Source organism: Haemaphysalis longicornis, unplaced genomic scaffold, assembly GCF_048455015.1.
Source record: "Haemaphysalis longicornis isolate Haplotype H1 unplaced genomic scaffold, Haemaphysalis longicornis Haplotype H1 scaffold_9, whole genome shotgun sequence".
Lineage (NCBI taxonomy): Eukaryota > Metazoa > Arthropoda > Arachnida > Ixodida > Ixodidae > Haemaphysalis > Haemaphysalis longicornis.
This window is the reverse complement of record NW_027526460.1, coordinates 165,558,108-165,570,396: the sequence shown is the minus strand read 5'-3', so window position 1 is coordinate 165,570,396 and position 12,289 is coordinate 165,558,108. Positions and strand designations below refer to the sequence as shown.

Sequence of the window (12,289 nt, the reverse complement as noted above, 5' to 3'; positions counted from 1 at the left end):
GATACTGCCTGTACGAAAGCTCATTGGCCTATTTCAAGGATCTTTTCTCATTATACAAACGAACCTTCCAAGTAACCTGAAAATTTTTGCTCTTGTTCCCTTCCAATAGCATTGCACACACTATCTTCAGATTTTTCCTGGTGTAATTTTTATTCGTAAGAGGTTCCAATCATAGGCGTGCGCAGAGTTCTCAATTTGGGGGGGCAAAGTCTTACCGCTGCGCCCCCCCCCCCAGAGCAACTCCCGACCTCTTCTCACTGAAGGCCTTGCGGTGCGAACGCAGTGCAAAGAGGGATGGTTATAAAATTTTTATTTCAATGTGATGGAATTGCAACACACACAAAATATTTCTGAGCAGAAATTTTACTTTCCTGTGTTACATCGGCAAGGCATGGGGCAAATTTGGCGCCCCCTTCAGATGATTAGGGGGGGCGGCCGCCCCCCCTGCCCCCCCTGTGCGCACGCCTATGGTTCCAATGCATCGAACACTTGTCGCGTTCTGCTTGGCGCGAAACGAAATACAGCAGGGCGCCAGGCGTTCTCGGAACCCCGCCTTTTTCCGAGACTTCAGCTGGGAATCAGGCACGCTGTCTCGCGCATTCCTTTCTTCCTGCATGCCTTATTTTTTGTTTTCGTCGACGCTCCGTCCCGTCCCGTCCCTTCTGTGTGTCGCGAAGGAAGTTTCAGCAGCCGAGCGCGAGTTGGGGATGGCCGAAAAAAAAAAAGACAGAAAGAAAACGCTTTCGTCCTTGGCCAGCGTCCTACCCTCCTCTCACACGCGCACACGTGCGCGCCCCTCGCAGAGGGGTCCTCCCCTCATGCTCCTTTGCGACTGGCAGCCGGCGGTGGGTTGGGAAGAGTAGACGAAATGCGCGCGCTTTTTTCAGAAAGGAGCAGCCATAGTGACAATCAAACGGAATGGAGAAGGAACCATGTCATACGAAATATTGTTGTGTGGCCGCATGTTACGGCGAATATTTGCGGGCCGGAAAGTTCATAGCAACCGACCAGTGAAGGTAAGCGCTCGATTTTCTGAGCTCGCCTCGTTCTTTCGAATGCAGTTTACTTCGTAAAAGAGCGGGAACAGGATTGCCCTCCCGTTTCTAACTTCTAAGCATATCCTTGCTTTTGTGAATGCGTACGGTTGTAAAAGGGGAACACGTATTCACTTAAATTTTATGGAAAGAGTATAATGAGAAATCAGGTGGGCGCTCAGTAGTAGATTTTTTGTTATGATGCTGAAATCGAGTGTATATATGTTCTGCAAGAACCTTGATATGTACGATTGGCTTTTAATTTACTTCTCGCCGCAGCTGCTCACGAACGCGAAAAATACAACTAATAAATATAACTTTGTTATGTTTAATTTCACGCGAGTTTCGGCGGCATGCTGTAACGGAACACAATTTAGCGTTGCAGTTAAGCCATATGTTATCAGCTGCTTATGCGAACCATCTTACGATGTAAAACAACGCCTGACGTCTTTGTAGTATTCACATATTTTCCATGTGAAAGGCTGGTCTACGTCGGATGCTTATAACTATAAAGAAAATAAATGACAAATAAAAATAAATAAAATGATCAAAAATAAATAAAAAGAAGAAAATAAAACAGCTCAAGCCAGTTTTTAGCACATTTTTCGAGAGCAAAAGGTAAAATTAGGCAACCAAGAAAATACACGGTTGTAATTTCATCTAGTTGTACATGTAATGTACGTTTCCCTTCTTTACATTTCCTTGTTTACTAATTTTTGTTCGTTGCGTTTTTATGTTTATGGCCATTGAGGTAATTATCGTCCTCTTTCAATGATTGCCGACGTACCACGTCGTCATCAGTTGGTCGGCTTCTCTTGTTAATTGAAAATTATCTGGCAAGCTGTCTGATCGAAGTCTTTTCACTTAATTACTCAATGGCCTGGAAAGAAAGCTGTAAGGTATTTTATATAATTCAGTATTTTGTCCTTTTCTGTTTTCCATTGATGCTTGAGAAACCAACTCAAGCGATGTGCGTCATAAAGTTGGCACGGGCATTAGAAAAAGTTAAACAAGCAAGACAAAGTGAAAAGTGAAGAGGCCTGTTTTGCTATAATATTCCTTCCTAAAGGTAAGGTTTTCTCTATTAGCTAAAATTTGCTTCACTTCAGTTTTCTGAACCACTTCTATACACTCTGTTTTGTTTCAGAAATACCTTATGATTTACCAGCACCACAACATTGACACACGAATAAGCTCATCTGGCAGCAAGCGTCATCCAAACTGCAGGTGAGCTTCTGAGCACCCTGTGTGTTAGAGCAATGCCATTTTGTTTGTTTTCCAGGAATGGCAGTCAAACCTCATTTGAAGTGCCAGTACAAGAAAATTGATGAGGCCATATTGTATGCCAAAAGTCCTGGTGTTCTGAGAGGTGAGACATTGTCTATGCTGTAACAACTTTGCAACTTCTCCTAAACTACAGCTTTTTTTCATTTCGCAGAAGCGTGGCAGTAACAACCCCATGTTACTGGGTTCATGACCGTCAAGTATGTCATCAAACTGACTTGTCAAGGCAGAAGAACAAGCAAGCCCAGGAGGAGAAAAACGAAGACAACGGCTGAAACAGCGTACTTGCGAAATTCAATTGCTTTAACACAATACGTATTCGGATCGATTGTTAATGGTAAAATAAAACGCACATGTTCTTTCATCTTAAAGAGTGTCAGTGTTGTTATTTACGCTAGCTGGCATGTTCCTTGCTTTAAAATTCCGCCATTTCTTAGTTTGTTATTTTGCCGGACTGCCTTAATTGTGTGTGTTGGTCAGTGTAGGGATCAAATGTATAAACATGCAGTCTAAAATGCCAGTTTATACCTTTCAGGAGTTTATGAGGACGACGTTTGAAGTGCTCGCTTATCATGCAGTCAACAATCGTCTGTCTAGGAAAAAGTTAACTTATAATATTTTCATCTAGTTATTGTTGCATGTATATTAGATACATGTAACTGTAAGTTACCTGTACATTGCTGCAATATCATCGCTTCGTAAGAGAAACATTGCTTGAACGTCATATCAACAGTGCGCGGATGCGGCCCTCGTGGGGAAAAAACGTATCTGTAAAGTCGCGGTAACGTTGTAGGAAGCATCGCTCGAACATGATAGCGACGTTTTCTAAATGTTACCCGCACGTTGGAAAAATATAGCTGGCAAGTTACCGCAAAATTGTAGGAATGTTATTGCAACTTCATAAAAACATTGCTTGAACGTTGCAGCAACGTTCTTTGTATGCTAAGTTCATGTTAAAAGTGTGGATCTAAAGTTGCTGCAAGATTGTAGCAATGTTATCACAACGTCCGAATGGTACAGGGATATGCTTAAATGTGGTATGCACGTTGCGAAAATGTAGCTGAAAAGTTGCTGCAATGTCATCAGAAAACGTCTCATAACGTTGTTCAAATGTGTCCCGCACGTGGCTGGAAGGTTGCTCCAAGAGTGTAGCAACGTTGACGAACGTCAGAAACAACGTTATCCAAACATTAAAACAACACCCTTAAAACGTTGCCCCCATGTTGGAGCAATGCTAAAATAATGTTGACGCAATGTTTCTGGGAAACATTGCACTAACGTTAAAAAAAGCGGACATTAGCCACGTTTTGGCAACGTTAAGGGGAAACGTTGTGGAAATGTTCGGGCAACATTCTGTGCTACTAGGGATCGTATATAAATATTCGTGGCCTCGCACCGTGTATGCGGCTGTGTTATGTTACGTTATAAAGTACACATCTCTGCAGGCAGCGGGTGTGTGATTTTGTGCGTGTTTTGCGAATAGCGCTTAATTTGTTTATTTAATTGGCGCTATTGCCCCACCTATTTGCTAGTGTACATGTACCCTGCCGTTCGTAAATCGTGCGGCGTAAAACTTCGCGCAAGAATCATTTAGTTTGCGAAAATACGAAACAAAATTTCCACTCGTTTCAAAGGCGGTGCTAGGCCAGCAGTGTCAGCTGAGTCGGCTGCGCAATTCTTGCGTTCGCTTGCATGCTCCCGATGAAGCAACCTTTAGCAGTTACCTCAGGATGTAAGATGAGCAGCGTTACGTGTTTATGCTACTCGTGAACTTTCCTTTGTCGACCGCACGCAAGAAGAAAAAACTGTAACTGTCGTCAAACAGTTAAACCACACGACCTGGCGATACTGTCGCACGCCGCGACTACCGCGACAGCTCGCTCAAAAGAAAGCCGACAAATCGGCTTCTTTTAGCGGATATTATTTTGTTTAGCTTCTGCAGCTACTTTAAGGGCTATTTCATACAGTATGCAGTCATTTAAACACGCCACAAAGCGCCACAACCAACCTTCACTTTGGCTTGTAATTGAAAACACATGGAGGGCGGCGAGGGTCGTCTGCTTTTGTACTACCCAGAGGCGTCGGCCGCTAGGGGCGCTGCATGTCGCCAAAACTCCAGCGCAGGAGGCCTATTGCTGGGCGTAAAGCGGAGCGTACGCTCGTCGCGACGCGCCCATGGATAGTTTTAGTACAGCGTTTTTCGTAGCGTGCGCTAACGCTTGTGGCGCCACCTGTTGAACCCAACGCGAAGTACCCAAATTTAACCTTGCGGCGCCACCTGTTGAACCCAACGCGAAGTACCCAAATTTAACTTTTTTACGTGGCTAACCAAGACAAACTGTAGCTGGACGGCGTTTCTTTTTTTTTTTTTTTTTTCAATACGTTCACGCTGGTTTCGATTGTAAAAATCTTGCAAGTACGATAAAAAATACCCTCTTACCTTGATTCAGTATTAGGGAAAAATATGATACATCCGTCGCGATTGTTTTGCTCAACCGCGCGACGCCGAAGTTTTGAAGCAACACGCAGTGCTCGGGATACTCACTTTATTCAGCTCTGAAATATGGCAGGACCATGCGACAAATACAACTGAGCATGGCATGCTACGCTAATGCGACGCGCAAAATGAAACAGCGGGTAGGCTGGCACGGCGGTTTAGTGATACACTTCACCCGGGTGTAGCAACTCAATAAGGTACACGATGAGTTCCTATTACTCACTTCCTCTTATTCGTGGAATCCAACTTTAAATCCTTCACGTTTCACACGGTAGCGCAACGTCCTCGGCTCGCACCCGAGGGCGCGACGACGGCGCAGGCGAAAATTCTTGAATTCCCGAAATGGAGGCCGCCGATCTGCACCAACACTGCACGCATTCCACCGCCGCGGCACGCACACAAACACCGCCGCCCGCTTCGGGAGCCATCCAGGTTGTCCTTGGTCGCTCATTTCTGGTCTGCATGCCTGTCGGAACTGAAACGTTGTCGCCCAACGAGAAAAACACGCGACGGTCCGCGTTTTCAGTCGGGGAACCTCCTGCCACGACCGGCCGCCATCGCCGAGGCAGCAGCCATTTTGAAAGCAAGGGGCCTCCCAGCAGGTCCGCAACGCCCCGCAAGCGCCCCGGAGCATACGCTCCCAGCCGTTGCGTGCGTAGCACCGCATCGCCGGGGCGTTTACGTGGCGTACTGCGCATGCGCAGTCGCGAGCCGCCCCGCCGGGGCGTACGCTCGTCCGGAGCGCGCGCCCAACTAAATCTGTCTAATGACTGGCGGACGGCGGGCGGGCCGTTGCTAGGACGCCGTTGCCAACGCGACTTCCAATGGCCGCCGAAAACACGTGACTTCCTCCACACTTCTGCCAATACGCTGGGATAGCTGGGGGCCTCTCCTAAGCTTTTTTTTTCCTCCATGGTTTCTGGCGACCCAGAACCGAGCGATTCGATGAGCTACTTGGTGCGCGGAGAGAGAGAGAGAAAGAGAGAAAAACATCTTTATTTGCCCTTCTATAAAGGCTTAGTAGTTCGTCGCTAGTCGCGTCGCGCCCCAAGTCGCTCGCAAAATCGCTCCATGTGGTTGGGGCTTTTGTCGTGGAGAGGCTTGTACTGCCCTCTTATGTTGCGGTTACGCCAAGCAAATCATTTTTATTTTATTGCCAAACATAAAAGCAAAATACTGCACGTTATTTGTATGCTCCGTGATCGGTAACTTGGAAACAGTTGAAACTATAATTTGTTTCGGTAGAAAACATGCTTTAAACCGCGTGCATGCGAAACTGCGCCGCACATTTCGCGGCGTCGTAAGCCGGGGCAATATTTTGCCCTATTTTGCGACAAAAGCAGCCGCCATGTTCAAGCTGTTACGTACGATTACGTCACTTTTACGCAGGCTGAAGTTGCCAATGCATGACGTGTCGTTCCCGCTAACTGTTTAAATTACGTCATGCCTTCTCAGCCAATCACAGAGAGGGTGTGTATTAGAGGCATTATTGTTGTTGAATAGCAAAGACCGGCAAAGACAGGCCTACGTTGTCATGTCTGGTGCTTTTAGTCTGGTTTTTCAGTGCCGGTCAAGTATTATGCACTTTCAGTATAGAGAAGTAAGGCAAACTTTAGAACTGGTGCACGTAAACGTCATAAAACGTCAAAATGACGACAGCACACACAACCGCTTTGTCAACCGAAAGCACGTGATCAAAATTGAAAGCCAATCAGAAACGACTTCCGGCAAATCGCCCAATTTCCCGGGAATTTGTGCAGTCGAGAATAGGGCCCCCAGAGAAGTTTTGGACTGACCGAATAGGCAAGTAAAAGAGACTAAAAGGAGAGGAATCGCTTGCTAAATTGTGAATGCAAACTTGTCACGAGCAAGGGCGCCGGTTATCGATCATGTGGTCCCACCCTGTTGAAGTGGAACCTCTTTATCTGAGCACGCTTCAATTTTCCTGGCAGGCGGTTCTTGTCACCTTGGTGTGAGCACGAGGCGCGAACAGCTTGCACTGACGTCACTGTTGCGGCTATCTCGGAGCTCTGCTTGCACGGCGGAAGGCTGTGAACTTATCTGCCACGGTTATCTGAAGAAGCGTGGTGAAAGCTGTACTCCAGAAATGGCTGCTGTGACGTCACATGCAAGCTATGTTTTACGTAAAGCATGCAACATCGGGTTGCAGACAATTAATCGAACGCCGTTACATCGAATGCGACTTCATAGAAGTCGTTTCATCGAACACCGATTCATGGAACGGCGTTTGGTCAAAGGAACTGCGTCCAGAAGATTGGACTAATATGTGGAAGCGATGCTAATTTTTCCTACCCCCCCATTCCTGCCCCCCCCCCCTCAACCCGCAATACAATAGATCTATAGGTACTGTTGCGACCGGGCGGGGGCACCCGATCCGAGCTCCGTGGCCTCCAACATACGAGTGGTAGCGTGTATGATGCGAACGGCCAGCCGCTGTTGCAGCCGTGAAGAAGTCCAGAAGCCGTAGGCTAACGTAACTGTTTACTTCATAGGCCTCCTGCGCTGGAGTTTTGGCGACATGCAGCGCCCCTAGCGGCCGACTCCTCTGGGTAGTACAAAACCAGACGACCCTCGCCGCCCTCCATGTGTTTTCAATTACAAGCCAGAGTGAAAATTGGTTGTGGCACTTTGTGGCGTGTTTAAATGACTGCATACTGTATGAAATAGCCCTTAAAGGTGTTGTGCCACCAAATTTGTTGCTTGTGCATTCTTTGTTGCAAACGTTTTATAATTCGTTAGAAAGCATGATACATGCTCTCACACGCACATATTCTGAGTGAAAAATTTATTATCGCACGATTCATGTGAACAGGATTCGGTTTCGGTTTCTGGGCGCCGATTCAAGCAGTGACGTCAATGCGTTGCGCCATAGCCTCCTTTAGTAGGTTATATAGGAGGCTATGGTTGCGCGGACGCTCTGCCACGCGTGTCTACCATGCGGCGCTGCGGTACGTTGCGACTTTACTGCGGCGTCTGCTCCTCCACATACGTGCTTCACCACGGAAGTAAACACGCCAACTCGTCACGTCAAGCCGCGACAGCTCCGACCTGGATTCTTTGTCTGCATCCTCGGATGCAGACAAATGAAAACCATGGATTTGCAAACCATAAAAATGCTAAAAAAAACGCTAAAAAAAAAAAAGCTGCCCCCGCCGCGCCCAGGTGAAAAAAACAATTGGAGGCCCAATTGGACCTGTTGAAAACACGATTGGGCCAAATGGAACCATTTGAAAACACAAATGGTTACATTTGGCCCAATCGTGTTTTCGGCAAGTCCAAATGGTCCTCCAATTGTTTTTTTCGCCTGGGCGAATCGAACCGGCAACGTTGACCGGATTGGCGGAACGCGCGAGACCACTGAGCCAGCGAACAAACGATTCCGCTTCGCGATATGGCCGGTGTACTAGATGGAGGCCCATCCTTGGAGTCGTACGTCGGTGTTTACTAGCTAGTTTACAGAATTCCTGGCTTGTAAACTCACATTTTTTAAATAGCGCTTGCGCAGCAAGGTTCCGCGAAGCCCCCGCGACAGCTTATCGCCATCAACTCTGCTCTTCTGCGAAAGCGCTCGCAAAAATAAGTGTGCCCGGCTGCGACTGCGATTTTGCACTGAAGGGATAGTGCTTGCCGTACTTTGGTTTTACGTTTTACGTTAAAAACCTTTGCCGATACTGATCCCTTATTACCCAAATTACCCTACGTAACTGTTCTTCTGCACGAAACTGACCTTATATTTTCTACAGGCGAGCCGATCGCACACACATTCCGGGGTAGCGGCGTCGCCGAAGAGCACGGCCGAAGCGTCGAACGCCAAAATACGGATCGCATTAGCGCTAGTGTTGAGTTGTATGGGCTTCATGGAACTTACTGAGCTTATTACCCTCCAGAAACTAACAAAATAGAGCCGCGTTCATTGCGGCACGAATGTTGTCGGGGCGCAGTTCTCGCTTCTCGGTCGATTGACGACGCGTCGTGCGACCAGTCAGGCGACCGGTTTTGTTGGCGTCTTCGGTCGGCGAGTCAGTCACACTATGGCGACTTTCCATCGGCCGACGTATTTGTGTCGCCGTCGGCGTGGTGTGACAACGCGGTCTGGTAATTCGGCAGTCGGCCGATGTTTTAACTAGAGTAGTTCACTCTAGTTTTAACGACTCGCCGGCGTCGCGTCGTCGTCGTATCGGTATAGTGTGTCGATACGACCAAGCGACCAAACAAACTGTGGTAACTGGAGTTCACGTTCACGTCGCCCGAGTCGCTAGCGTTGTATGACGTCACAAACTTTGCGGCGCTGGCAATTCACTGACGTCAACCTGACGTTCAGGAACGGTGGACGAGCACTACTGCGCATGCGCCAACTAGACATCAAAAAACAAAGAAAGCGACTTTTTTTTTTGCCGGATGTGACGTCATGGTTAAAAAAAAATGGCAGCTGTTGCGCGGTCATTTCGCTGCGCTCTTCTCGTCGTGATTTTTGCCTGCCGTTGCAGCGGTGCATAGGTGTTCGGCTTACGATTGTGACGAAGGTGCTCTCGAAGAACTTCTGGAGAGCACTTACGGTGGTGTGCAGCGTGTGATCGGGACGCTGAGTGTGTGCGACTGCCTAATTTTCGCGTAGTACGTTGCGACGGTGACGACGGGCGCTCTGCATCAGTTCTGTCGCCTCGATTTACGACAGTGATGAGTGCGTTCCCGTCGAACTTCTGCACTGTGTTTTATTAGAGCGCCGTGTTGAGGCCGCTGGGCGTTTCGCCGCCTACGTACCGTGGCGAGAGGCAGCAACGCCGGTCAGACGAGGGCACTGGGATGGCGCATGACCACTCCCATCGTAACCAAGCTAGCCACTGCAAACGTAGACCACTTCTACGTAGACCACAGGGCTGTGTTTTTGTCCCAGTACAACGGAGTTAACCTGTGCGAAGGTATAATTGTGTGTTCGGAGTCGTGAGGCAGGCAGGTAATGTTCACCATTGCGAAGGTGTAGTAACTCCCATAATCTGTCTGCTAATCACTTTGTTGGTCTGAAACCTTAAGCCAGCTGATAATAGGACATGCAGCCCGGTGGGAGGTAGGGCTGCGCACAGGACAAAAGTTTTTTTTTTGTTGTTGTTGTTACCGGCTGTAGGAACCAAGCCTTAATCCACATCCAGGCCTCAAGTAGTGAATGAGAAAATATTAAACTTAGCCCTGGTGCTAAGCATTTTTTTTTTCGTGGGCCCTCTCAAGTTACCGCTTTTAAAATTATCCCTTCAAAGGAACGTTCAAGCTGGTATAATGCAATGCATTCAACAGATGCTGGACAGTTCACCCAATATGCCCTTGATGTGTGCTGTCACATGCCGAAGAACAATATTGTACTTCAGTTGGTACTTTTAGGAACAGATCTTATGATGTGCAATGCTTTCAAGTTCATTTCTTCTGTGTTTAGCGTGACTGAGGACTTGCCTGCAGCAATCTTACCGCAAATAAGTGATTGCTTGTCGAACAGCACAAAAGTACCACTACAACTTAAAACTGAAATTAGTCAGGGATGAGGTTTTGCTTGTCAGTTTTCTCTCTCCAGCAGTGATGGCAATGGAAGCTGAGCAGTGGCGTTGCTGGGTAAACTTGCACCCGAGGCCCAGAAAATTTGTCTCCCCCTCACATATACAAAAAAATGATTAATAATAAAACTAGTGTTATTGTTATTATTGATAATATTAATGTCTTCTCTTGTTAGCATATGAACGCTGGTTCACACTTGCGACTAAAGCTACCAAAAGCGATTTCTGTCACTATTGTCACTTGGCATTGCTCTCATCGCGCGACAAGAGCGATTGGTCTCGACAAATTTTGTCTTTCATTTGGATACCAATGTAAAAAAAAAATTTTACAGCTACTGAATGCATGGGCTTCGAAACGTCAATGCAAGCATGCATAATATGCGACATGTGATGCGAAATGAAGCCACAGGATACTTGATGTGTAGTTATTTATAAGAACTGGCAATATATTAGAAAAGTAAGCAGCAAGATAAGAAGCCGTGTGTTATTTAGGCAATAATAGCTACACGAGCTTGGTTTAGAGAACCCCAGACGACGACTCTGGTGCAGATCTTGATACACAACACTGACCTTTTCAGTGAATTAGGCATCGATAAAAATCCTACCAGTAAGGAGCATTATGGTGTGTCACTCGTGAGCACGAAAACACCATTAGCAGCCGAGAAAGGAGTGGCCAAGAGCTACTTGCGGCAGCACAGGGTGTAATGTGCCAAACCAAAGTAGGTTAGGGGAAAAGTGAAGGCTGATATGCGGCAGTGTGAGAGTACCACATCTTACAGCCGATACCAAGCGAATGGATGCCTGCAAGAGCAATGGAGGTGTGAGAGAGTCTCGGGCCTCGTCAGACAACGACACTTATTATAAGGTGGTCGCCAGAGGCGTTTGGAAAGCTTTGCAGCCCGCTGTGTTGACTAAATCATGCAGACGTCCCGCGGGCCTGGAGGAGGGTGGCCAGCAATGATAGGGCTGTTTAAAGGCAACACATGCAAGACAAATAGTCGCTTCATTCGCATCAATTTTCCTGTGTCTAGGAACACACCTTGAACAAATTATGCTTGAAGGACCACAGGCGGAGCCTGGTGAAAGAAGGCTGGGGGAGAAATAGAAGTTGTCCCAGCAAATAAACAACAGCCGGACTTAAAAAAAAGCTATTTCCAAGTATTGTGCAGGACAAGTGGTATAAAATGTGAAGGAAACGGCCGCCCCATAAATTAGGAAAAACCGCCTGCGCCTGCCCGTTTGTCACTAAAGGCAGCCTCTGTGGCAGCATGCGACTGCTGGAAATTTCTCTAAGTGAGAATTTCAGTACGTTTGAAATAGATACATTGTCGGGTCTCTATTTCTATGGTTATGTGATTACTGAGAATGGAAGCAGATAGAAAGGGAGCATTTAGCGGGGAAAGAGATGACTGGCCGTACATGAGTCGTCTGAGCGGCCAGTGCACGGCTAGTCGTGTGGATGTTTGTCTGCGACAATGTTGTCGTTTCCTTTCGTACGTTGTAAAAAGATTCCACCACACATTTGCAAATAAGTTAATTGACATTGGCGTCTTGGGAAAACGAACACAGTATAAAGTATAAAATGTGAGGTTCGGGCTTACCAGTGAAGCAGCCACTAGTCAATGAAGGAAATCTGAATCGAAGGAGGTTACGAAGCGATAAAGAAAGAACTCTTGAGTAAAATATCAGATTCGTACGGGCCCGAGTGTATCAGCGCCACACGCTGGGTCACAACCGTTCGGTCGCGCCCATCCCGATTTGTTGGTGACAATTTCATTGACGTCGTTGTACAGTCGACTAGCTCAAGACAGATCCTAGATGAAACAACCTTTTCCCAGTAGCTGAGGAAATAATATCGCCCTCTCCAACCAAAAGTAATAACCAAGAACAAGACGTTTGGGACCCATCTCGAT

At 47.1% G+C, this 12,289-nt stretch overlaps 1 long non-coding RNA gene across 3 annotated transcripts; it reads left to right on the top strand.

The window, feature by feature from the left end:
• The first annotated feature begins 477 nt into the window (after positions 1 to 477).
• Positions 478 to 2,689, top strand: LOC144152133 (uncharacterized). Of its 3 annotated transcripts, none has more exons than XR_013319071.1 (3): positions 1,873 to 2,103; positions 2,182 to 2,403; positions 2,455 to 2,689. It is a non-coding gene; the product is annotated as an uncharacterized LOC144152133 (long non-coding RNA). The 3 variants fall into 3 exon arrangements; XR_013319070.1 differs by having other exon boundaries at positions 1,880 to 2,103; positions 2,473 to 2,689; XR_013319069.1 differs by having other exon boundaries at positions 478 to 2,103; positions 2,182 to 2,689.
• The last annotated feature ends 9,600 nt before the right edge of the window (positions 2,690 to 12,289 follow it).